This window comes from Tursiops truncatus, chromosome 12 (genome assembly GCF_011762595.2).
Source record: "Tursiops truncatus isolate mTurTru1 chromosome 12, mTurTru1.mat.Y, whole genome shotgun sequence".
NCBI classification, from domain to species: domain Eukaryota; kingdom Metazoa; phylum Chordata; class Mammalia; order Artiodactyla; family Delphinidae; genus Tursiops; species Tursiops truncatus.
The window spans coordinates 81387520-81415039 of NC_047045.1; the positions used below are offsets into that span (position 1 = coordinate 81387520).

A 27520-nucleotide genomic window follows, 5' to 3' on the forward strand; every position below is an offset into this window, starting at 1 on the left:
GTGTGTGTATGTGTGTAGTAAGAACACTTAGGATCTACCCTCTTTGCAAATTTCAATTATACAGGACACTGTTGTACCCTATGGTCACCATGCTTTACATTAGATCTCCAGAACCCATTCATCCTGCATAAATGAAACTCGATACCCTTGACCAGAATCTTCCACTTCCCCTACCCCAGTCCCTGGTAACCACCACTCCACTCTCTGCTTCTACGAGTTCAACTTTTGTAGATTCCACATATAAGTGAGATCATACAGTATTTGTCTTTCTGTGTCTGGCTCATTTCACTTAGTATTGATATAATGTCCTCCACGTCTACCCACATTGTTGCAAATAGCAAGATTTCTTTCTTTTCTGAGGCAGAATAATATTCCCGTGTACATATAGACTGCACTTTCTTTATCCATTCATCTTTCAGTGGACACTTGGGTTGTTTCTCTATCTTGGCTATTATGAATACCACTGCAATCAACACGGGAGTGCAGGTATCTCTTCGAGATCCAGATCAATTCTTTTGGATAAATACTCAGATGTGAGATGGCTGGATAATATGGTGGTTCTATTTTTAAAGTTTTAAGGAACCTCCATTCTGTTTTCCACAGTGGCTGCATCAGTTTACGAATCCCACCGACAGTGCTCAAGGGTTCCAGTTTCTCCTCATCCTTGACAACGCTTGCTGTCTTTTGTTTTTTTAACAAGCTATCCTAACAGGTGTGAGGCGATATCTCACTGTGGTGTTGATTTGCATTTCCTTCATGATTATTGGCGTTGAGCACCTTTTCATGGATATGTTGTCTATTGTTTGTCTTTTTTAGACAAATAGGTCGGTTTTCAATGGGAACTGGGGAGGGTTTTTTTTTTAATTTTATTTATTTTTTATTGACATATAGTTGATTTACAATGTTGTGTCAATCTCTGCTGTACAGCAAAGTGACTCAGTTATACATATACATACATTCTTTTTTTATATTCTTTTCCACTATGGTTTATCACAGGATATTGAACATAGTTCCCTGTGCTGTACATTAGGACCTTGTTGTTTATCCATGCTAAATGTAATCGTTTGCATCTACCAACCCCAAACTCCCAGTCCATCCCTTTCCCAGAACTGGGGAGTTTTAGAACCAAGTAGAACTGTAGAGTGAAGCCATCCAAGCCCTTCAAGGGCTGGAAGGAGCTAACGCGCAGTAAGGATCTGGGCTGCCCAAGGTCACGGAGTAAGGGAGTGGCAGGCAGAGCTCTTTTTCCTCCAGGAGAGAACTGCTGTTCAAGTTTTCATTCTTGTGCTTCTGAAAATAAGCATCTGAACTGCCAGTGGCAAGTTTCATGGGGTTGTAGTTGGCTGATAACCTTATATCTCTGCGTCCAAAGCTGAGTTAGCCACGCACGGCTCATGACCGATCACTCGCCAGAGACCGCGGCCAGTGACGTCTGCCAGGGGTCATCCCCACAGTGAGTGTGGTTGCATTTCTTTGTCACTGACCTGGAAGAAAGAATGGAGGACACACCCGTCTAACTTGACGGATGCTGCCAAGTGAGGCAGGGAAGTTAACATCTTGGAAGAGAGATGCGGAATTCAGTCACTAGGATGAGTTAAACAAATGTTTCGAAGGGGGAAAAACCCGAAAAAACAAAAAACAAGATGAAGTTCACCAGGAATGAAATTAAAAAATAGCACCACATATGCACAGAGGATAAAGATTCGACAGGTAGAGCTCAGGAGGAAGAAATGCAACTGTGAAAAGACAGTTGCTTTCAAAAGTCAGAAAATGACTTTTCCATTACCATCAGTTTTGGTCTCAGAATAGAGATAGTATTATGTCTAACTTAGATCTTTGCTCTTTTAATTGAGCTTAGAAGACCCAGAAATCAGCAAAAAAATGAAAGGAGATGGGAAATATACCCTACATAGGAAAGGTAAAGAATAGAACAAAAATGTTTGAGGGTTATCACGACCATCCCACAATTTTCTGGAAAAAGATATCATGTGAACCTATCAATAAATGAACATAATGTCTTAAACTACTGTTTTACAGTGTTCAAAGAATAAGTATTAAGGAAACTGGTTTGTCCTTCACTTTTTAAAAGAATTACTGAAGCCAGGAGCGGTGGAGTTCAGCTGGTCTACAGAGAAGAGCCTGTTGCCTGGAAGAGTTATCAAAATAGATAGTCAAGAGACAGTCAAGAAGAGATGCTGCAGAAGTTCCTTCCCTGGAAACTGTTAAAAATAAAAGCACTTGGTTTACTGCTCATGTGAATTCACATCTGGAGAGCAATTTGCTTATTACATGTCTCAAAAGCCTTGTAAATATTCATATCCCTGACCCCAAAATTCCATGTGCAGGACTTTATCACAAAGGCTGAGTTGTAATTCCCACTCCTTTATTTAATGGTTCTGTGACACTGGATATCTCTGAGCCTGATGGATTTTCTTGATCCATTAAATGGACTAAAAATATCAAATCAAAAATTGGGTTGAGATAATCAAGGTATGTACCTATGTATAACTGAATCACTTTGTTGTACAGCAGAAATTAACACAACATTGTAAATCAACTATACTTCAATAAAATAAATTATTTAAAAATAATCAAAGCAATGCATGTCCTATGTTTAGCATAGTAACTAAAAAATAATAAATGCTTAACAAATGATAGTTGTTTACAAGGCTATTCTTATATGCGTCCACTGAATTATGTAAAACTAGAAAATAATATTAATTGGATAATAGGTAATAAATTAAATATATATTGGTAAATCCATGCTATAACAACTGCTTAACTACTAAGATAACATCATAAAAGACTTGAAAAGTGGGAAAAGTTCATGATAGATTTATTTGTGTATTCTGGTACATTCTCAACATATGTAATTTATAAATCAATCTGAAAGCAATACCACAAAGTTTTCTCAGGGGTTATATCTGGGTGGTGCAATAACAAGTGAATTTTTTTATGTTTATGTTTTTCTATATTTTCTGAATTATCTACAATGAACACACATTACTTTTGCCATCAAAAATTACGAATTGGGGGCTTCCCTGGTGGCGCAGTGGTTGAGAGTCCGCCTGCCGATGCAGGGCACGCGGGTTCGTGCGCTGGTCTGGGAGGATCCCACATGCCGCGGAGCGACTGGGCCCGTGAGCCATGGCCGCTGAGCCTGCGCGTCCGGAGCCTGTGCTCCGCAACGGGAAAGGCCACAACAGTGAGAGGCCCGCGTACCGCAAAAAAAAAAACAAAAAACAAAAAACAAAAAACTGGGGCTTGGAGTGGATAGGAAAATTTACCAAGATCATAGCATGTGCTAAAGTCGGCATTCAAATCCAGGGTTGTGTGACTTCACAGCCTGTCTTTCCACTACAGTCTAAAATTGGATATCTCTAAAAAAATAAATTCAATTAAATCAAATAAGACATCTCTGACAAATACATTAGAAATTATTACCATTTACCAGTTACCTAAAAATGCAATTCAATGAATTTTACTCTGGATCCACGGAATGAAGGCAGTGAGGGAAACAGTTTGTCTAATTTGGAAAAGAGAGAGAGTTGGGTTTTTGGAAGTCTTTTAACTTGAAGTCCCTTAAGAGAGTAGCATGCCAAGTTTCAGGACCAAGCTAAGAAGCATTTAAATCCTAATTTCATTTTAAAAGAATTAAGTGTTTTATTAAGGTCTAAACTAGAGCTTAAGACATAGAGTCCAAAGTTTAACTACCCTGAATTTAGGCAGGAACAATACAACCAAAAAGAATTTAAGTAATAATCTGGATAATTGGGGGAAATAGTTTGTAATTTAATATATAAAATAAAGTTTGGCAGCAGAAAATTCCCACTTCACATTTCTTATGCCAGCAGTGCCTTAGCTACATCCTTTTAAACTCATACTTCAGTTTCTAGAATCGCCAACTTCCTCCAATACCGATACTTAAGGGAAAGGAAAGGACGTTTGCTTTCTAATATGCGCCTTCTCTGTTTAAAGGAAAGGAAAGAAGGAGGGTTAGCCTCGCTGAACATCTCTAAGATTCTTATGACGTATGTGGAAAATGGACTGAAATTGTCAAGAAATTGATTTCTATAAAGCGGGGAGGTCTCCAGGCAGGAGTGACTGTGGATTTATTCTCAGCAGTTGAAGTCACTGGTTTATCCTTTTTATTAAATTTTTCATCTTCAGCTTTCAGTGCTGTTGCCAAGTTCCATGAGAAGATGCTTAAAGACATGTTACTGGGAGCAAAGGGCCCCTCTGTTGTATGAAAGTGATCTCCCCAGTTCCCGCCCCACAACGCCAAGGTCTTCAACAGACACATAAATCCATAAATTCCATTTCCGTATGTGGCCTGGAATGCTTGTTGTCTTCACGCTATTGTGTCTGCTATAAATATTTGTGTTCTGGAAAAGCAACCGCTTATAGCTCCATAGGAAGTATGAGCGGCCCTCGGCCTTTCGTCTCTTCCCATTTGCATCATCACCTCCATTTCCTTCTCTCCTGAGCAGCTTCAGGACTGCAGGAAATCCGTAACTGAGCACAGCTCCACTGTACCAGAGAAAATTCCAGTCCCAGCCCAAGGCCCAGAAGTGGGATACAGTGGGGTGCTCCTAGAGCTCAGGCTTTATCTCCTCAGCACCCTGGGCTACAGCCCGCCCACGTCCCACTGGAGGAGAGAGGCAGAGAAGGAAAGTCAGGGAGGTCTAACCTGTATTGGGAGTGGGCAGGGTGGGACTACCATGAGTCCTGAGCCCCCAAAAACTCTTAATTCTGCTCAGCCTGCCTGCCTGACAGATTCCAAAATACGGTCGGCTGTCTCACCACACCAGGGTGCTCGTCTCACATCTTCTTAAGTAAATACAGATCAGTTTTGTCATGAAGTATCTTAAACATACAGAAAAGTAGAAAGGATAATATAACAAACACCCGTTCTGCTCACCCAGATTTTTAAAGCACTGAGGACACAGAAATGTCTGGGCAGGTGGACGTTCCAGGTCAGCTTTGCAAGTCAGCCCAGCCCCTGATTCACTCCACTGTCTGTTTTGGGCCACCCAGGGGTTTGCGTGACATGTATCAGCTAAGATGTGTAAAAGGCATATCTAATTCTCCGAGCTGACATCTGCTTTCACACCAAAAATACACCTGCAGCATCACCAGATGGAGGCCCTGAGGAAAGACTCCTTAGGCACGGATGCATCATAAATTGTGCTGACTTCAATGGTCACGATTATCCTAATTTGGAGCTGAAATAAATCCCCAGGCATATCCAATGCAATTGTCTCATTTTACAGATGGCAAAAAAAATGACCCTTGTTTTTCCAAAGAAGATGTACAGATGGCCAACAGGCACATGAAAAGATGCTCAACATCACTTATTACTAGAGACATGCAAATCAAAACCACAATGAGACATCACCTCACACCTGTCAGAATGGCTATCATCAAAAAGACAAGACATAACAAGTGTTGTTAAGGATGTGGAGAAAAGCGAACCCTTGTGCACTGTTGGTAAGAATGTAAATTGGTGCAGACACTATGCAAAACAGTATGGAGGTTCCTCAAAAAACTAAAGCTAGAACTGCCATGAAATCCAGCTCTCCCACTTCTGGATATTTATCCAAAGAATACGAAAACGTTAATCCAAAAAGATATAGGCACCCCTATGTTCATTGCAGCCCTATTTACAATAGCCAAGATACAGAAGCAACATAAGTGCCCATCAGCAGATAAATGGGAAAAGAAGATGTGGTCTGTACATGCAATGGAATACTACTTAGCCATAAAAAGGATGAAATCTTGCCATTTGGGACAACATGGAAGCACCCTGAGGGCGTTATGCTAAGGGAAATTAGTCAGATGGAGAGAGACAAATACCGTATGATTTCATTCAAATGTGGAATCTAAAACACTAATAAACAAAAACAAAATAAATGAACAAACCAAGCCAAACGAAAGCAAACACATTGATCTAGAGAACAGAGTAGTGGTTACCAGAGGGGAAGGGGTAGTCAGGCTGGGGGTGTCAAAATGGGTAAACGGGATCAACTTTACGGTGATGGATGGAAAGTAAATTAGTGGCGGTGCACACGTTGTAGGATACACAGAAGTAGAACTATAATGTTGTACACATGAAACATATAATGTTATAAATCAGCGTTACCTCAGTTAAAAAAATGAGTCTCAAAGGGGTTAAGTAGTGTCCCCAGGGTCACACAAATACTTAATGGAATCAGGACTAGAAGCTCGTTCTCCAGGACCACTCAGTCTAAAGTTTTTCCTGTCATCACAAAATATTGCTTTCGTGAAGAGTAAAGTGAAATCCATGTGTACTTGCTTTAACCATTGACAAAGCTAGTTCAAGGAGCAAACGTGGTATTGGCTGCCCTGCCTCTTTTTGCAATGTTTGCTTTCTTTCAACCAGGTTCCGGGGCCCCAAGCTCTCTCCTGATTGCCCAGAATCGGCCCTCTGCAGTTTGTCCTCTGGGCTTACCTCACTTACCCCTTCAGCACCATTCTGGTCTCCTTCCCTCTGCCCTTTTCTGTGCCTGGCTACCCTGAACAAGGAGCAATCCCTACCAATATTACACTGTTGGGTGGACGGCCCACTGCACTAACACATCCCCTACCTGCACTGGTGGTCTTCAACCCTCACTGCACTAACACATCCCCTACCACTTGACACCGAACCTCCTCCCCTACCATCATGGACCGGGACCAGCTGATTGGGCCTTCTCCCGTTCTCCTTCCCTCCACTATCATATAATGTAAGGGCAGTATCCAAAATGCAAAAACACACAAAAAGAAATCATATACTGTGATAGAGAAGGAAAAGACGGAGGTCATCCACTAACAGAATAACCTAACACTGGAAAATAAAGAATAGGCTATAATTCTCATTCTTCTCTTGAGCTTATTTCCAAGTGACTGAATCTCCTGTACATTCGGTAAAGGCAGTGAAAGTGAATCTGGAGATACCAAGAAGACTTTCACACCCACACTTTCATGTCAGGGAGAAAGAGGCATCTGGACTTCTGGTTACCCGGGGTCTTGATACTCAACATGAATCCAGACTGCGTTTCCCAGGTGCCTCCTGACAGGCCCCTGCTCTGCTTTCACGGGCACGACCTCACCGCAGGATGATGACAGTGCCTGACTCCATGCAGCCTGGACGACGGGAGCAGAAAGCGGTCCGCCCGTGGCATTCAGAGCTCCTCCATCAGCCGCCCCAGAGCTCTGGAGAGACCTGATCTCCTGCCGTCTCTGGCCTCAGGCAGCTACCCACTGCTTTCAGATGGACTCATGGGTTGGAGTAACTGAATGCAAACATCCCTTTAACTTTAACATCGTAAGAGTCTCTGATTCCATTTTTTGCAGAGCTGGGGCCCCTGACATTCTCGGAGGAGTTTCCCTGAGCTGGGTCCACTAGGCCCTAGAGAATCTCTCACTGGCCCAAAGAATCACTCCTTTCTTCTCCTCACCTTAGTTCCCAAATCCTGGCAGCTGGGCGAGAGAGGAGAAAACATGCACGTGTTTGTGAGGGGACCCGCCTGAAAGGGACAGCTCGCCACCACTGACTAGAACATACTGGAGACCAGGCTGGTCGCTGGTCCTTTCTGAGTGCCGCAGAGACCCTCATCACTCCCTTAATCCTCTCCAGAGAGGCAGGTTCAGAGATTATGCTGCCTCCAGACCCTTCCACGCCTGTGCAGCCTGACAAGTTACTTAACCTCTTGCGGACCCAGTGGAGTCTAGACGAAGGAGGACAGTTAAACGTAACTCACAGGGCTCTTTGCAAAGAGTAATGGAGAAAGTATGTGTAACTCTCTTAGCACAGTGCCTGGTACACAGGAAGCAAACAGTATGAGCTGCTATCATTCACCAGCGGGGCTCACGGAAGCTGAGTAATCTTGGAAGTATTATTAGATGGGTCCAAAGCCATCTTGCCTAGAGTTTTCTCAGTTAAGCTGAAAACACTACCATCTATAAGAGTCCATTCAGCCTAATTCCCTTTCCAGAGCAGGCCCTCAGACTTGGGTTGTGTTTCACACACTAGTTCCATAAATCTGGTGTAAAGCATCCTTCCCTTTCCTTTCCTATATTTTTCTTTTTCCAGCCCTTTGGATACTCAACAGAGCCTCATCTAAAACTGACTTTTGTGATCCCAAAGCTCGTAATGACTTATACCAAGAGCTTTCCCCTCACCTTCCCTCGTGAACCGCAGCCTCCCTTCTGACAGCTCATTGGTCCTCGAGAGGCAGGGGGGCCTATAAGTCATCTCAGGTATAGACGCTAACGAGGGGCCACATCACCCGGCCCCAGTGACAGGGAAACAACTCCCACGACGAACATTTTACAACTGAGCTGAAGAAATGTGGCTTCTGCTCTGGAAATGAATTTGCTAAGTGGGTTTTCTTACTAGGATTCTCACCAGCTACCCTGATGCTTCTTGTCATAAGACACATATTCAGTATCCACTGATCCTGAGTCAGTTAAATTCAAGGAATCCCAAAATACGGTTGCTGAATCCTTGGGTGAAAAATGTACTTAGAGGCAGTGTCACATTTATGAAATAGAAATTCTATTTTCAAAATCATTTCAACTCAACACATATTTACTGAGTACCCTGTGTGCAAGGCTCGAAATAGGCATTTTCGTGTACATTTTCCTGTTGAATCCTCATACTCCCCCATAAGCAGATTTTCTTCTGTTTCAGTGAGTATTTCATGAAGGCAAAAGTGAATGGCAGTACAGGGCAGCACCAGAGGCAAAAAAAAAAAAAAGAAAAAAAAACTGAATTGTTATCAGTTCAGTATAGCATTCATACCTTTCTCAACTTACGTGATCTATGGGAAAAAAAGTTTCATTAGTGGCACTAATACTCCACATAGTTTTATGTAAAAATGGTTGATTAAGGTGGTTTTATTCTGAGCAGACAAATTTATGATAAGCCTTTCGTTACTATTTTATTTGCATTATCTTTTAAGAAGGCAGATGGGTAGTAGAAACTCAGAGAGCTCCGAGATTTTCAGATTTTAATAGTCTGCTCAGTGTGACCAAGACACAGCAGGGCCCAGGAGGGGGTCTCACTGGAGGGACTGTTAGACACGACTGAAAGCAGGACACACACGAATCCCTCCATCCCTCCAGGGGGTCTGTGTGGAGGCTGACTGTGACCCTGGGGTGCCAAGTGGCGACACCGAGTTGTGAAATCCTAGATAGACCCGGGGTGGGTGGACAGCTGCTGTCAATTAAAAACAGCCCAAGGAAATGATCGTTCTTATTGCTGGGTAATTTACAGCGCTCTCTCTGATCTTCTGCCCTGGGAACCATGTGCTTCAAGACATCTTGCACTGGGATGAGAACACCCGGCTGCAATAAGGCCTTATTTGGGTTACTGTTTATTGAGATGACTGGACGCCTCCCCAGCCTGGGTAGGCGGATTTCAGCAGGGTTTTGACCATGTTGGGAAAGCCGGTTCTCGGGTCTTGCCGTGTAAATAAAGCCACATTTCTGTACCATCCAGTTGTGGGTTAGCCCCTTGGTAAATTGCTGACACTCAGCTGAACTCTTGGGGGCTCAGGATCCATCGCTGGCTCCCCCTCCTTCCACCCAACAACATTCTCATTTATTATTCATCCTTGTTATCGAGCTTTGCGTCCCCATATTGTGTATGCTAATTTTGGATATTAAGCTGAATAAGGCATCAGCAGAAGGCAGATCTCCTGGTACAGATGGACCAAATGAAAGGTAATAATTTCTGTCTTTTGCAGGGATTAGGCCATTCCTTCCTGCCAACAGTGCTGTGGTGGAAAGCTGCCTGTGAATTAGGTGTATGTTTCAACTTACCTGGGGTGCTATTCCTGACGTGTGGATGCAGCAGGGCCTGTAGCCTTTGGAGGGGGTGTCCAGGAGCGTGTCCTCCTCGGTGGCTGCCGAAGCAGAGGAGGGCAGTCCTTCCTGTGTCTGTGCGCGTCTGGCGATCCTCTGCTTCCCAGTGGCTTCTCCTGCATGTTTGCTGACGGCAGGAAAAGGCAGTATTATTTCTCACCGTAAATGGCAATTTCAGCTTCCTGGTTTCTAATCTGCCTCTTGAGAGTGCAGTCAGGCTCCCTTTAGGTGACCAACTCTGGGAGTATGTTGATGCCTCAGGAAGAGGATAAGCCTTATTCCCTGCCCTGGAGGTCCTGTCTGAACTGTTGGTCAGTGTCTTAATGTCTGGTGCCTTGACATCAAGGTCTGAGTCAGCCTGAAGTGACCACCATCTTCCATACAGACCTGAGCTGGTCCAACAGACCAGACATCGCATGTTTGACAAACGCCATCTTTCTCCAACTGATAAGTGCTTGCTCATTAAGCACTTATCACTTACCAGTGCTCTTCAAGCACTTATCAGCTCAAGTGTTAACCTCCTCTGAGAAGCTTTCTTGGGTTCTCAGGCAAAGTCTGGCATTTGCTTCTCCACAATCCCATAGCACTGCACGTGTCATGAGCACGTAGTGCTCTCTGTTGCAAAGTCTACATAATCAATTCTCTTCTAAAATATAAGATATTAAGAATGAGAGTCAGACTTCTTTATGTCTGTGCCCCAGGGCCTACATAAAGACTGGCACATTGCTTGTACTCAACTAATTAACGTTTAAGTATAGGGGTTTTTAAACAGGGATGAATGGTTGGATCTTCTGGGGAAATTTTTCAAAATGCAGAGACCTTGGCCCTTCCCAGGACCTAATAGATCCAATCTCTGGGGCTGCATTTGGGTAACTGTGTTCTGGAGATGCCTCCTCAGATGAGTCAGATGCTACCCATGATTAAAAGCCTCTGCTCCTGAGATCTGCTCCAGATTTCATGCACTCACACTACTGACATCACTCGTGGTGTCTGGAAGCAGGAAGTCACCGTGAAGAACCCAGGTTCCAGAGCCAGAGGGATCTGGATTCAATTCGTAGCCTTAGTCTATGAGTCTATTGCCAACCAACCACGGGAACTTGGGCAAGTTCCTAAACCTCTCTGAGCCTTGACTCAAAGTTTGTAAAAATTAAATGAGACTATGCATAAAACATAGTAGACACTCAAGCTGGTACTGATCGTGTCTGTAACAAATCAAAGTCTCGGGCATGTTCTTTCCATTCAATCCTATCTATCATAATAATGACGATCTTTCGTATATTTGCAAAGCTTATTATTCTTCTCACAAAATGTTCACGTCACCGATATCGTTTAAGCGTCTTAGTTACTCTGAGGAAAAAAAGGTAGAGAATGTATTCTCTACTCACTTTATACATGAGGGAATTTCATTTCATGGAAGTGTAAAGATCAATGTAACATTAGCTGTAAAGATTAGCTTTTCATTAGGGAGAATGAAAAGGTAGAGAAAGAAGACCTGATTACGATCAAATCAATGTAGACTTTTAAAGACTATTGTTTAGTATATGTGGAAACCTACTGGCCAGGTAATTCAAAGACATCTTTCACTAAGCGTCTTTATAGGGAGAAGGATGGTTGGTAAGAATGACTCATGTTTACTTTCATCCTTGCTTTGCAGGTAAGGAAGTATTCACAGATGTTATAAGGATGTTCCTTCCATCTGTCAAGCCCATCATTTGGTCTCATGGGACTGATGCCTTACACTTCACAGAGAGCTAATAGGTAATGGCTCAAAGCAAAGAGATCGCAGGGAGGACAGGCATCCAGGCTGTGCTTGTGCTGATCCTCCTTCATCTTCGGAAGCCACGCTTTCTAGAAGATACTTGGCAATAAAAAATAGAAGAATAAAGATCGGGAGAGTTTAGGAGAGGCATCAAGACTGAAAACAGAACTGAAATACTTCAGCTATCTTTGATAAAGACCAGAAATCTCAAAGCATAAAACATTTTCAAAGTTGCAACTGAAATGGAAAAAAAAAATGAACAGTAAGAAATGAAAGCGTGCCCAAAGCATTGCCTCAGCTGTCTTGGTGTCCTCCCGAAACAGCATTGAAAGTCTCTGTGCTGAGAGAAAAGCCGCATCTGGGCGCTTTGGAGGCGTCCCTAATGACCTCATGCTCCTTCACTGAGCTCATCTTGGACGGCTTCATGAATAAGCAAGTCATCTTTCATGTGCTGCTTTTAATATCTGTCCTTGTTTTCTAGCTTCTCTTGCATAACCTCCAGAATGATGTCAGTTCCAAACTTCCCTGAAAGACTATTTCTGGGGAGCTCTCATTTTGCCATTCCGATTGTCTATCAGTAGACTCTGCTGAAGTCACCCCTTTGGTGAGTTTTTCCATGTCATGCTCCTCACGGGTAGCTGTGATGGAGACTGGCTGGTTGATCTTCCAGCTGCATCCCCTTCCCTCCTGGGCATCCAGCTACTCCATTTCCCAGCATTAGGGGCACCCATGTGACTGAGTTCCAGGCAAAGGATGTGGGCAGAATGATGGACGCTATTTCCATTCTGGCCCATGAAATCCTCCCAATGCAATATGAGTTCTGCTTCAGTCTTGTTGAGTTTGAGGTGCCAGTGAGACATCCAGAGCTGTGTGGTTGGAGTTCAGGAGAAAAGTCTGAACTTGAGATCAAATCATTGACAGAGATGTGATTGTCCAGAGGCTGGAGAATGGTACCTCCAGAAGACCACCATCACTTAATAAGTAAGGCTACCCCAAAAAGCCAGAGATGTATTCTAAGAAGGAAAGAGAAAAAGAAGAACAAGGTGAACTTTTCATGGAAATGAAGGAAGGAGAGAGTTTCCAGGAGACAGTAATCAATAGTGACAACTTTCACTGAAGGTTGAATAAAATGAGGGGGAAAAAGGGTCTGTTAGATTTGCCAGTGCCAAGGTCTTTGACAGCATTGCCAACTTCTGGTGGGGGCTGGGGAGTGGGGGCTTGGGGTGTAGAATACAGCCTTCAAGAGTTGAGAACTGAAGGAGAAGACAGAGTGTAGACGGGGAGTGTAGATTCTTGATGTTTATGAGGAAAGGAAGACAGAAGGAACGTAGTACGGAGAAAGGTATTTTAGTGGGAAGACGAAGTAAACTGGAAGATTGATCTGCATTATCATCCCAATTTTGTATGTGGGGAAAAGGGTGGATAAAGAGAGTGAGAAAGGGCACACATACAAAAAAAGTCAAACAATAATATACAAAAATGTTAAAGGTGACTATCTTCTAGTGGTAAGTTGATTCGTGGGTTTTATTTTCCTTCTTTGGACTTTTCTATATTCTCCAAGTTTTCTACAGTGACTACTGTATTACATTGGTGCCAGTAACAGGTTTTGGGTTTTGATTTTTAGTGACTCAAGCATGATTAAAAGCAAAGATCGAAGAGAAAGTGGTAAGAAGAAAAAGTGGGGAAGAAGAAGTTTGTGAAGCAAAATTGTGAGGGAGGTGGGAGAGCAGCAATTCAGCTTAGTGGAGAATGTTCTCGTCTGATACTTTATTTTCTCAAGGCTGTGTCTGAGGAAGAAACGGGAAGGCATGGGCTGAAGAGTTCAGAGCTGGGAATTGACAAGAACATGGAAACACGTGATCAGCACTCTACCACGCACCCACCACCAAGAATTAGTGCCTTCCTGCCAGCAGCTTCTGATCTAGATTGTCCTACCTTGTCTCCTGGACAGACTTCTTGGGGCAGTGCTCCTCACTTGTTAGCTGTCCTCCTCCCTTCCTTCTACCAAAAAGTAATTTTCCTGTTCATCCCTATGTGGCCCTCCTCCAAGCTGACAACATTACCTAGCACTCCATGAATTAATTCACCATGTGAAGCTGACAGTGAATAATGACTAATACTATTCCTTCCTACTGATGAGAAGTTGCATTTTAATAGAAGACATTTAGAGCCACGTGTTTTAATCAAGAGGTGGGCATTTCCACCTCTGTGGTACTTGGGCAAGAGAGCCTTTTTTTTATTCCAAAGGAAGGGGAATGGTGGTTCCAGTTTTCTCTAAACCCACCATCTAGGTAAAGGTGCAACTTGTTTCCAAGTGCGGACAGCCACACTGATAGGTGGATTCTAAATACTCATCTGTTACAGACCACTTTAACTAACGGAAAGACAAATAACTGCATAAGAAAAGAAGATTGTATCCATCACACGTGTCTTTCAAGGACCAGGATAAAATAAAGATCTTTTAAGAAAAACAAACCCTGAGAGAGTTTGCTAGCAGCAGAGCCTTACTAAAGGAAATCCTTAAGCATCTATTTCAGGAAAAAAGGATATTATTCCAGATAGAAAGAATGAGATACAGAAAGAAAAACAAAGAAAGGGGAACATATGTGGGTAAATCTGGAAAAACATTGATATATAAAATAAGAAGAATGAGATAATAATAATAATGTTCTTGGGAAGTAATTTAAAAAATAGAAATAAAATACACAATAACAACACCACAATGTTAGAAGGAGTGATTGAAACTGAAGTACTTTAAGGGCTTCATGTTATCTGGAAAGAGGGTTTAGTGTTGATTAACTTTACATTTTGATAAATTATGTATATTAAGTTTCTATAGTAGTCATGAAAAGAATAGAAATAGAATGCATAACTCTTAAACTACCATCATGAAATGAAATGAAATGAGAAAAACTAACCGATCAATCCAAAATAAGAAAGGAGAGAGAAAGGAACATGGAAATGATAGAACAAGTAGAAATTACAAAATAATATAAAATATGGGCGTTATAACACAAAATTTCAGTAATCACAATAAGTGTGAGCAGATTAATTTCTCCAGTTAAAGACAATAATTAACAGACTTTTTAAAAAGAAACACATTAAAAACAAATGGAGGGCTTCCCTGGTGGCGCAGTGGTTGAGAGTCCGCCTGCCGATGCAGGGGACACGGGTTCGTGCCCCGGTCCGGGAAGATCCCGCATGCCGCAGAGCGGCTGGGCCCGTGAGCCATGGCCGCTGAGCCTGCGTGTCCGGAGCCTGTGCTCCGCAACGGGAGAGGCCACAACAGTGAGAGGCCCACATACTGCCAAAAAAAAAAAAAAAAAAAGTGGATACAGAAACATTAAAAGGAAAAGGGTAAAAATATATATGCAGATGAATACCAGTCAAAAGAAAACTATTGTGGTTATGGAAATTTTAGGGAAAAAATGGACTTTAAAGCAAGCAGCATTGCTATAGGTATCGGGACACTACTTAATGATAAAAGATTTAATTTGATAGTAAGTTAAAATAATTCTAAACTATTATGCACCTAATCACAAGGCCTCAAATACATAAAGCAAAAGTTGACAGAAAATATAAAAATAGATAACTCTACCACCATTGCAATAGATTTTCATATCATACTCTCAGAAATTATTAGTCCAAGCATTCAAAAAATCAGCAAAGACATAGAAGATGTGAAAATAAAACAATTAAAAAGTTTAACCTACTAAACGGATAGAATATTGTACCTAATAGCTACTGAGAGTATTTATAAAAACTGACCATATAGTGTTGCATTATGCAAGTTTCAACACATTTAAAAGAATTGGTATCATACAGAACACATTTTATAACAATGCTATCAATAAAAATTACTAACAAGGGGCTTCCCTGGTGGCGCAGTGGTTGAGAGTCCGCCTGCTGATGCAGGGGACACGGGTTCATGTCCTGGTCCGGGAAGATCCCACATGCCACAGAGCGGCTGGGCCTGTGAGCCATGGCCGCTGAGCCTGCGTGTCCGGAGCCTGTGCTCCGCAACGGGAGAGGCCACAGCAGTGAGAGGCCCGCATACCGCAAAAAAAAAAAAAAAGTTACTAACAAGGACATCACTAAAACTGCCATATACTTGAAATTAAGAAACACTTCTAAGTAATTTATAGATCAAAAATAATCAGAATGAAAACTGAAAATATTTTAACTGAATGGTAATGAAAATACTTCATATCAAAGCTTTCAGGATGCAGCTAAAGCAAAACTTAAATGGAAATTCATGCCCTTAAACATTTAGATTAGTGAAAAAGAAAAGCCCAAAATTAATGATATAAGCATACATCTCCAGAAGCTAGAAAAAGAACTGCAAAATAAATTCAAATTCAGTAGAAAGAAGAAAACAAAGATAAGAAGAAAAATTATGAAACTAAAAAGAAATATACAAGAGAGAAGAACAAAGTAAGTCCTTTGGAAAGATTAATAAAATGGCAAACTTTGAATACAACAGATAAAGAAAAAAACAGAAATTACAAACACAATCAGGACATAAAACACATAACAGAATATTAGGAAGAAAGTTTAGGAACAAAGTTGTACAAATAAGATGTATAACATAAATGAAATAGTCAAATTTCTAGAAAAATATAACTTAAAAAAACAGAGTTAAGAAAAAATGAAAAACCTTAATAATCTAGTAAGCATTAATGAAATTCTAAGCATTAATCAACAGCTGTTTCTAGGAACAGATAATTTACATTTTTGTACAAACTATTCTAGAATTCAGAAAATAAGGGAATGCCTCCTAAGTCATTTTGTGAGGTCAGTATAACACAGATAGATGAAAGAGAGAGGGAGAAAAAAGAGTGAGAGAAGATTAACAATATAGAGTGTGATTAAGAATAAGGTGCCTTACAGGTGGCCAACAAATGCATGAAAAGATGCTCAACATCACTAATTATTAGAGAAATGCAAATCAAAACTACAATGAGGTATCACCTCACACCGGTCAGAATGGGCATCATCAGAAAATCTACAAACAACAAATGCTGGAGAGGGTGTGAAGAAAAGGGAACCCTCTTGCACTTTTGGTGGGAATGCAAATTGATACAGCCACTATGGAGAACAGTATGGATGTTCCTTAAAAAACTGAAAATAGAACTACCATATGACCCAGCAATCCTACTACTGGGCATATACCCTGAGAAAACCATAATTCAAAAAGAGTCATGTACCACAATGTTCATTGCAGCACTATTTACAATAGCCAGGACATGGAAGCAACCTAAGTGTCCATTGACAGATGAATGGATAAAGAAGATGTGGCACGTATACACAATGGAATATTACTCAGCCATAAAAAGGAACAAAACTGAGTTATTTGTAGTGAGGTGGATGGACCTAGAATCTGTCATAGAGAGTGAAGTAAGTCAGAAAGAGAAAAACAAATAACATATGCTAACGCATATATATGGAATTTTAAAAAGCGGTACTGATGAACCTAGTGGCCGGGCAGGAATAAAGATGCAGACGTGGAGAATGGACTTGAGGACACGGGGAGGGGTAAGGGTAAGCCGGGATGAAGTGAGAGAGTGGCATGGACATATATACACTACCAAATGTAAAATAGATAGCTAGTGGGAAGCAGCCACATAGCACAGGGAGATCGGCTCGGTGCTTTGTGACCACCTAGAGAGGTGGGATAGGGAGGGTGGGAGGGAGGCTCAAGAGGGAGGGGATATGGGGATATATGTGTACATATAGCTGATTCACTTTGTTGTACAGCAGAAACTAACACAACATTGTAAAGCATTTATACTCCAATAAAGATGTGGAAAAAACTAAAAAGAATAAGGTGTCTGTCACAGATACAGAGAACACACTAGTGGTTACCAGTAGAGAGATGGAAAGGGGAGGGGCACACTAGGGGTAGGGGATTAAGAGGTACAAACTATTACGTATAAAATAAGCTACAAGGACATATTGTACAACACAGGAAATATAGCCAATATTTTATTTTTTTTAATATTTATTTATTTATTTTGGCTGCACCAGGTCTTAGTTGTGGCATGCAGACTCATAGTTGCAGCATGTGGACTTCTTAGTTGTGGCATGCATGCAGGATCTAGTTCCCCGACCAGGGATCAAACCCGGGCCGCCTGCATTGGGAGCGCAGAGTCCCACTACTGCACCACCAGTGACAGCGACGTCCCTAGCCAATATTTTATAATAACTATAAATGAATTATAATCTTTAAAAATTGTGAATCACTATACTGTGCACCTGTAACTTATATAATATTGTATATCCACTATAAAGAAAGAAAGAGAGAGAGAGAGAGAGAGAGAGCGAGAGGGAGGGAGGGAGGGAGGGAGGGAGGAAGGAAGGAAGGAAGGAAGGAAGGAAGGAAGGAAGAAAGAGTAGGAAATAAAGATCCTTTATAAACTGTGCTTATTGAACAAACTGGAGTATTTGAAACTGTAGCTGTACCTGTTGTCCTCCCTCAGCAGTGATTTCAGCAAGAAATTTCAAACCCTAAAATCGGATGCAAATGTATGCAATTCCAAGGGGGACTGGAAAGTTGGAGGGTCCTCTGTTCCACTCAAGTTATCACTAAGACATCTGCTTTTCCCCTACATATGGCCCCCTGGCTCTTGGTGTCATATTTGGGACACAGTCATTTTTTTAACAAGGCTCAGAATACCTGTCCTGTCTACTCCTACTTCTCCAAAATAAACTACTTCTTTCCTCAACCCTTTTCCTCTCTCTTGTTCTTGCTATGGTAGATATTAATGGCCTGCTACATGCAGTTTCTTAACCAATCCTACCAAAAATGCAAGTTACCTTAACCTCAAGGACAAAGAGAATTTAATTTTTTTAAATCCCCTAGGAGGGAGAAGAGAAATTTTTGTGTTCCATCCTCCTAGTGCATCAAAGGATGAAGAGAAAAATAAAACTGTTTCATTTCTTATGGACACAGTCCAGGCATTCATTTGCTATCACACTTCAATCGCAAATATTTATTGAAATCAGTGGTGTGGGAGCCACGGGGCAATTGTGCCCTCCTGCTGGTTGTGATGGGGCGACTGGGGAGGGCGTGCTGTTCGAATGCTTGAGACGGGAACATCTCCATCCTGTCACTGTGAAGGAAGCCTGGGAAGGCAAGTGGGCAAAGGACGGACTCCACAAAAGTCACACTAAACAGAGTTGTGTAGACTTTGTTCCACTTAAAGTGCACTGTTGACATTCTCTTATCATTAAAGAATATTCAATCTTACTTGTAATGGTGGCTTAGTCATCCGTACACGTACGTAACCTCATTTTGACAAAACAAGCCCTTATTGTTAGATATTTGCTTTGTTTCTTATTTCTGCTTATTGTGTGTAATGCTTCAGTGATCATCCTTGTAAAGAAATATGGCTTGTACCCTTGATATTCCATTTGGATGCATTCCTAGAGGTAAAGTTGCCGGGCCAAAGGATGTAAGCCTTTTCTTTAAAAACACCGATAAACGTGGCAAAAATGCCCTTCAAAGGCTTGTGTCAATTTACATTCCCACTGTCACTAGAGCATGTTAGACCAAAATCCTCAAAGGCGGATGTCTTTGTGCTCACGAACTCAACCGCAGTCTAACAAGATTTTCCTTGCAAGCATCTCTTAATCGGTTTTCACCACAGCATTACATGCTTTCAAATGCCAATGGTTTCTTCTTTTCCAGATGACAATACTCTGGGTAAACAATTTCTGAATTTGATAAATGGTAATCAACTGATATATACTGTGCATCTGAATTCAAATGAATAATAAAAGCTAACCTGTAAGTATCAAATACTTCCTACCAGGCCTCGTTCTAAGCGCTATGCGTGTGGATATATAAATCTTCACAATTCAATCAATTAGGTGCTACTACTTTTTGCAGATGAGGCAACTGAGACACAAACTATAAAACCTGACACCACACACACACACATACACACACACACACACACACACACACCAAGATTTTTGTATTCTAGCTCGTAGGAAAACCCCTCAAAATACCTGACTGTCAAAGTTTCTTCTGTTCTCACTTTAGTCAGCCCCTTCCCAGGTGGGGGCTGTGATGTCATCTCTAACTGAGCTCCCTTCTCCCGGTAGCCACCTGGTCCGCACCATCCAGAGCATTGCCTTGCCCCAGATCACTGGCCCCCTCACAGGGGTGATTTCCTGGAGACCGCTCTGAGCAGAATCGGGGTGAGGTCACCCACCGCCCTTGGCCTGAGGTTGTTTCCACGTTCGTGTCATCTGTGGATATTTTTTCTCATTCGACTGGAGATTTTCCTTTTTCTTGGTATGATGAGTGATTTTCTACTGAATCCTGGAGATTTTGGGCATCACGTCACCGAGGGCATGTGATCTTGGAAATGCCTGAAGGTACTAAGCAGTGCCCATGCCACACTTCCCGTGGAAGACTGCTTTCAGATGTCACTGATTTACCATGGCTCTCACAGGGACAGACCTACCAATCTTCTCGCAAGATTTTCAAAGATGGAAGATCACAAGATAAAGATAGTTCGTTCTTTCCCTCCAATGGGTGTCAATTATTATAAGGAAAAGAATCTAAGAAAAAAGAACTTTAAATGCTCTCAAAATTACCAAGTTTGAAACACATTCCTCAAAGGAAAGGAAGCCTCCTGTTTCTTGTTTCCATACCTCCAACCTATAAAGCAGGGAAAACGCAGAGTCTGCCAGACCTTTTGCTAAGAGTTATGTACTATGACAAAGCCAGTTGTCACTGCCCACATGAAGTCATCTGGGCCTGAGCATGTTAGGCGCCTGGCTTCGAAGGGCGTGTCATTCCTTGAGCTATGGAATATTGTTTTGGCAAAAAGCAACTGGCTGTCTGCTCTCACCCTTAGGAAACCATCCAATGCCTCCCCTCCTCCAGTTCATTGTAAGCACGCCTTCGCCTTAGAATCGCTCCCCTTGCCCTGGACATTCTCTGCCGAAACGTTCTTCTCCTGGGAGGGGGAGGGGTGCTCCTGATGGAGCAGAAAGGTGTCGAGGTGACTGGCCCCTGATGAAGAAGCCTCCGTCTGTGCCCCAAGATGCAGTAGGTCTACAGCCCCAGCTGGCAACCTTCAGAAGAGCCGTTGGTGAAAGGGATGAATACAAGGTGCTCTCAAGAGGGGCCGGGACTCCGAAGCCTTCCTCGAGCAGGAGGGCCTGCGTGCATCCTGCCAGCTCGTACTTTTTCAGCTAATTCTACTTGAGAGCAAACTTGCCAGAGAAAATGGAAAAGCACATCTTAGAGATAAATCAACATCAGTTCCAAGGTCCTGTTTCAATTGTTTTGCTTTGTGGTCTGCCCTTGGTCGTGATCGTATTGCAATGACCTACTGCTGCTCTTCTGGGCGCAAGGATGAGGTCTGTCCTCGAGAGTTAACTTTCCACCTGGGTGGTCTGTCATAAAGTAGGTCCCCTTTTAGAGAATCACAGACTTTTAGAGCTGGAAGGAATCTTCGAGATCAACTACTCCAACACACTGCTTTTATTGAGGAAAAGATGAGGCCCAGAGACATTAAGTCACTAGCACACACTTACACAGCAATGCAGTCGCAGAGGCAGGAATGGTGCAAGGGTCTCCAGAAGGTGCAGGATCCTTCTACCTCAACATGGTAGATCCCTAGACTCTCTACAGTGTTTGGTTGAACCTATTTCAAATTTGGTTCCAAATGTTTTCCTTTTAAATGGAGATACCTAAAAATAATTCAAACCTCTGTGTACCTTTCTAAAGTTCTCTACTTCTTTGGAGCAAATAATAGACTACTTTAGAATTTAAGCCATCAAAATGTGAAGCATGCCTATCCTAACCCTATTCAACTGAACCAAAGGATTTCAGACTTTTGAGATATCTGGAACTGATTTCAGGTCAATTTCTGGTTTGAGTTTAGCATCATAAGCAAACATTTCACGCCTGTCCTCTCCTTTGACGTGTTTGGAGCCTGGGATTTGTAGCCATAAACATTCACCCAGCGTGTCATCCTTATAACAAGCATCACGCTAACCATCATGGTAAAGATGGGATCAGTATGTTGGATATACTGAGGACATTCTAGGCCAGTAACAGAAAGCCAAGAAAGCAGTTTCTAGATAGGACACATGCTCAACCTAATGTAGAACATTCTCAAATAACACACTGGATCTTGTACATTTTCCATAAAGCAATAATTGGTCCATACCTGTACTAACAGAAAGATAGCTTTCATGATTCTTAAAAAAATATGTTCTCTAGATAAAGGGCAATTGCTCATTGAATAAAATCTTTCACTGAATTTATATTTTGGAGACACTATTTGTCCCAGACTTGCTATCTAAGACATTGATGTCTGTAGTGGGATGAAGGATGGCCCCCCAAAGAGATGTCCACCCAGAACCTGTGAATGTGACCTTATTTGGTAAAAGTTTCCTTGCAGATGTGATTAAATGAAAGATCTCAAGCTGAAGAGACAATCACCAGTTATCTGGATGGGTCCTCACTCCAATGATGTAGCCTTATGAGAGGAGAAGAAGACACAGACGCGAGGGAGAATACACAGAGGAGAAGCTGGTGGGAAGATGGTGGTGGAGACTGGAGTCATGCTGCCACAAGTTAAGGAATGCTTGGAACCACCAGAAGCTAAGGGGCAAGGAAGAAATCCCCCCTAGAGGTCACAGGGAATGTGGCCCTGCAGATATCTTGATTTTGGCCCAGTGATACTGATTTCAGACTTCTGACCCCAGACCTGTGAGAGAATCAATTCCCTTGGCTTGTGGCCACATCACTCCAGTCTCTGCCTCATTGTCACATCATCTTCTCTGTGTGGATGTCTAATCTTCCTCTGCCCCTCTCTTACGAGTACACTTACGATGGCATTTAAGACTCACCCAGATAATCCAAGACAATGTCCTCATCTCAAGATTCTTAATCAATCACACCTGCAAAGACCCTTTTTCCATTTACAGGTTCAGGGATTAGGACCTAATATCTTGGGGGCGGGGGAGGGGCGGCAATTAATCTGTCTACCATAGCTCCCAAATCTCATTGGCTTAACACAGCAAAGACCAAGGTGGATAAGTACCTTCCTCCATCTTGTGGTATGCCAGCTGGGACACTTGGCTGCCAAGGTCATAGCAGCAAGGAAAGAAAAGAGATAAGAAAGGATTCCAGGCTTTTAATTACCTTCACCTGAAATTGACTCACATCAATTCCACTCACAGTCCATTGGCCAGAACTAGTCATAAGGCCCCAACTTAACTGTAAGGAACGCTGCTGAAACGGAGCAGGACCTTATGGGCCTTCCCCACCCCCGCCCCCATGTGCTCCGCCTGCCTTTTGTCTGTGGAAAAACTTTAGCCAAGTTTAATCAGAGAAATGAGAAAATGCAGTAACAAAGGAAAACAGTCCAACAAGACTACATAATAATCGTTTAGTCATTAAGCAGAGTCAAGGACCATTAATTCCTCCTCAAGGGCTATAGATAATATTCTGAGCCACATCCTGTGAGCTGTCTTGTAGATACTGAAACGCCCGCCAGGTGGAAGAAGTTAACTACATGATGACCAGGCTGTAGCCGTGACATAAGCTGCCACAATTCCAAAAATTGGCCTCAAGAAAATGGGAAAAAACCGACCCTGGAACTGAAGACTAACTGTACTTAAAACAATCAAGATGACGCCCTTCAGAGCGCCACATGACCAATTTCAAGATGACTGTGCTGACTGTGCTGTTTCTGCATGTAGCCCCCTCCTTCTGCCTATAAAAGCTCTTGGCCCATGATTGTCAGGGTAGGGGGGAGTCAGCCTCTGGACAGGCGTCTGCCCTCCCCCCACCCAGTTGCCAACTTCCAAAATAAAGCAAACTTTCCTTTGTACCAACCTTGCCTCTTTACTGGCTTTTGAGAGGTGAGCAGGCAGACCCCACTTTCGGTTCCACTGACATATGTAAGGGGGCAAATGGATATTTGGTGGGTGCTAACGGTCTTTGCAACATGCTGAGGTCAGAAAATTACACAGAATTTGTGCCGTGGGAGACAACTACTGCTTCTGTCACCCAACACAGTTCACTGCTCCCTCTGCTACAGCAACCCCCTCCTTTGCAGAACTGCTCCTCCTTATGCCATGTGGTTCCGGTTTCAAAGGTGGCAACATTACCCAGTCTGTCCAACCAAAGTCTTAGTGTGGAATTTTCCATTTGCATGTTGGAAGTTGCACTAAAGTTGGTACAGTGCAATTTTGACACTAAGTGCCCAGAGGTAGGTCAAATTTCATAGGTTAAAGGCACAGTCCTCTACAGATCACCCCCACTTCAGGCACCAGCTGCAAGTTGGGGGTCCCCAAGCCACCCATACTTCTGACCCTCTGCTACAAATACAGGGTTCCCACCACCTCCTCAGGTTCGATAATTCACTAGGACAACTCATAGAACTCAGGAAAACACTATACAGCTTTATTATAGCAAAAGGATACCAACCAAGGCCAGCCAAATGATGAGACACATAGGGCGTTATCTTGGAAGGTTTCAAATGCAAATCTCTTGTGTCCTTGGGATGTGTCAGTCTTCCAGGACATTGACATGCTTACCAGAGTTTTTATTGGGGTTTCATTGTATAGGTATGTGATGGGGTCATTGGCTATACGATAGAACTCAATCTCCACCCTCTTTCCCCCACGGGAAGTTGGGCTGATATCACCTGGCTCATAGCTCCAACCCTCTAATCTCATGGTTGGCCCTTCTGGCACAGCCAGCCCCCATCTTAAAACTGTCTAGGGGCCAACCATGAGTCACTTCATTAGTATAAACTCAGGTGTGGTCCAAGAACCTACAGATGAATTACAAAGACACTCCTATCACTCAGGAAATTCCAAGAGTTTTGAGACTTTCTTCCAGGAACCAGGGACAAAGGCCAGCCAAATTCATCATACAACAGCTGGGATGATAAAAGTCTGTAGCTGCTGCTACCAGGTCACCTGCTTTCCACTCATTCCCTCTGCCCACGCCTGTCATCTACCACACAGAGGAAAACTCCTGTAATAAGACAGAATAAAACCAACACAAAGAGGGAAGATGAGATGAGATACAGAGAGTGAGAGCAAGCCCTGACAACATAGTTTGATCTCCTCATTGCAGCCCTGTCTTTCCCCCTTACAGGAGTCAGTAAATCTCAACTCTTACTTAAGCCACAAGGAGTTGAATTCCCATCCCTTGAAACCCAAAGAAATTAATATCCCTTCGGGAACATACCATATGATTGAAGGGTGACATATACAAATGAAAATTTACGTAATAATTTTCAACAGTTTAAAAATAATCATACCTTCATTTATGAGTAAGTACTGGAAGAGGAAGACAGAACTATTCTTTCCAAGGAAGGTCCAGGAGCTATGACATTTACCTTTATTCTAATTCTCACTTTATTCAACAAGATGCCAGTACTTGAAATGGCAGGACCACATTACTATGAAACATATTTAAAGGCAGGAGGAACACAAGGAACAGAATTGGATCTTATTTTATACACCAAGGTGTTTCCCATCATCCTCAAGGGAGGGGAGTCTGTTGGAAGTACAGTGGAGTCATAAAATTCTGAAAATACGTATTGCTTTTAAAAATATTGTGTATCTTTCAAAGTCGATTAAAAAGTATATATATTTCATTGAAAGAAAGGTGGAGAGCAACAAGGACAAATCACACAAGCAACAACATCTTCCTCTTCCAAAACACTGGGAATCACTGGGAACACTGGGAATCACTGGGAACACTGGGAATCACACAATAGGGGTGTTTCTGAGAATCTCTGTGACGCTCCTTGATTTGGGTCCTGTTTTACCACTGATTACCATGATTATTTCAGATCAACAGGCTGCTGCATTCAAACTGGCAATCAGCTGCGTGTCATCTCCCCACCAGCCCTGGCTGGACCAGTAAGTGAAGCAAAAGCGAGTACTGACCAGGCATCGCTCCTCCAGCAAGTATGTTTCGTGACCCCAGCAGAATCCTGAGTTCGTAGTGGGCATGATGAGTGTCGACAGGCTGGCAGAGCCCCACTTTGGGCATGTCTCATCAACGTCACCCAGAAAGCCTCCTGCCATGAGGGTGAAGCTGTTGGCTTCAATGTGAATCGGCAAGGTTCTTGGAGACAGGCTCCACCTCCAGCATCAGACCATAGAGTCTGACGGGGAGCTTTGGTCCTAAGGATGTCCTTGAACCTGAGAAAGCTGGACAGGATCTGAAGCGCCTGGAGGGTGGGTGAGAGTGTGATTATTGACCGTTGATAGACTCAGAGACTGACATTTAGTGTCTGGCGAAATTATCTGTTGAATGAATCCTGCCAACTACACGCTGCGACATCCTTTGTAGTGCCAAGGATCCTTTTACTAAAATGACATCACCTCCATAGGTCTGTAATTTTGGTAAATTCTGAATCGTGGGAATAACATACCTCAAACCTGAACTTTCCATGATGACCAAGTGCTTCCAGCACTGTGGTTTAGAAAACTGGAACTTCAGAACGTATACCAACAGCACCTGGGAATGCCAGCCAAGGACAGTCTGCCCAGAGGTGGGACTGGCAGAGACTTGAGCAATGAGGATGGTAACTACCATTTATTTGTGCTCACCACGTGCTGTGTTAAGAATTGTATAAATATTAATTCTCACAAGGACCTAATGTGGTAAATATTGTTATCCTCATTTTATAGATGAGGAAACTGAGGGTCAGAGCTGTCATCTACTGATAAATAGTGGAACTAGGTTGTGATCGCTTGTTCAGCTCCAAAACGCACATTCCAAACACCTACTCCCAGGTAGCCGACACTGCTAATTGCCCTCCAACTGCCATGACCCACCTCTTTAATACTTGCAGAACCCCAATTGTATACTAATTTTATATGAGCCAGTACCCCTTCGCCCCATGATTCAGGTAAAGTATCATTGGTCTAAGCCAGCGCTGTCCAAGAGAAATGAACGTGAGCCACACATGCAAGCCACATATGTCATTTTAAATTTTCTAGCAGGCACGCTGAAAGAAGTAATATAATAGAAACAATTAATTTTTATAATCTGTTTTAACTAGCCCAATATATTCAAAATATTATCTTTTCAATATGTAATCAATTTTTAATTATAAATGGAATCCTATAAAACTATAAATATAAGGTCAATAAAGAAATGAAAACAAAGCACATGGATAAGAGTGATGCGGTGAGGAGGGTGCTGCCTCGGGGCGGTCAGAACAAACTTTGAGCAGACACAGAAGGAAGTGAGGAATGAGCCATGGGAATTCTGGGATAAACATCTGAAGTCGAGGGAAAACCAAGTGCAAAGATGGAAGGTGGGACTTCTGGGGTGGTGGGAGTCTGAGGAGTATCAGGAAGGCTGCTGTCATCTGAAAGAAATAAATGAAGGGAAAGCGTAAGGGCTGAAGTAGGAGAGATGGGGTCTGAATGAGGTAGGGCCTTCCAGGCTGCTGTAGAGATGCTGGCTTTTATTATTATTTATTTATTTAGGCTGCACCAGGTCTTCGTTTCTTCATGCGGGATCTAGTTCCCCAACCAGGGATCGAACCCAGGCCCCCTGCATTGGGAGCGCCTAGGTTTACCCACTGGACCACCAGGGAAGTCCCAGGATGCTGGCTTTCAATCTGAGCAAGATGAGAAGCCACTCGAGGGTTCTGAGAAGATAAATGGTATGATGTGTGATACCTTTTAACACTCTCATTACTGAAGTGGGGCAGGACTGAGCGGGGCAGAGTACAATCAGAGACCAATTAGGAAGCTCTCTAGCTAGGCAATATCCCAGGTGAGAACTGATCATAGCTTGAACTGGGGTGATGAGAAGCTGTCAGAATCCAGATATATTTTGAAGATTGTTAGTGCTTGGGAGATATCAGAGAAAGAGTG

The 27520-nt window shown here is 42.7% G+C and overlaps 1 long non-coding RNA gene across 1 annotated transcript; it reads right to left on the minus strand.

The window, feature by feature from the left end:
- Positions 1–890: 890 nt before the first annotated feature.
- On the minus strand, positions 891–27157 carry LOC141276110 (uncharacterized). Its single transcript, XR_012325060.1, has 3 exons — positions 25571–27157; positions 9829–9997; positions 891–1484 (listed from the first exon to the last, which is right to left on the minus strand). It is a non-coding gene; the product is annotated as an uncharacterized lncRNA (long non-coding RNA).
- Between the last annotated feature and the right edge of the window lie 363 nt (positions 27158–27520).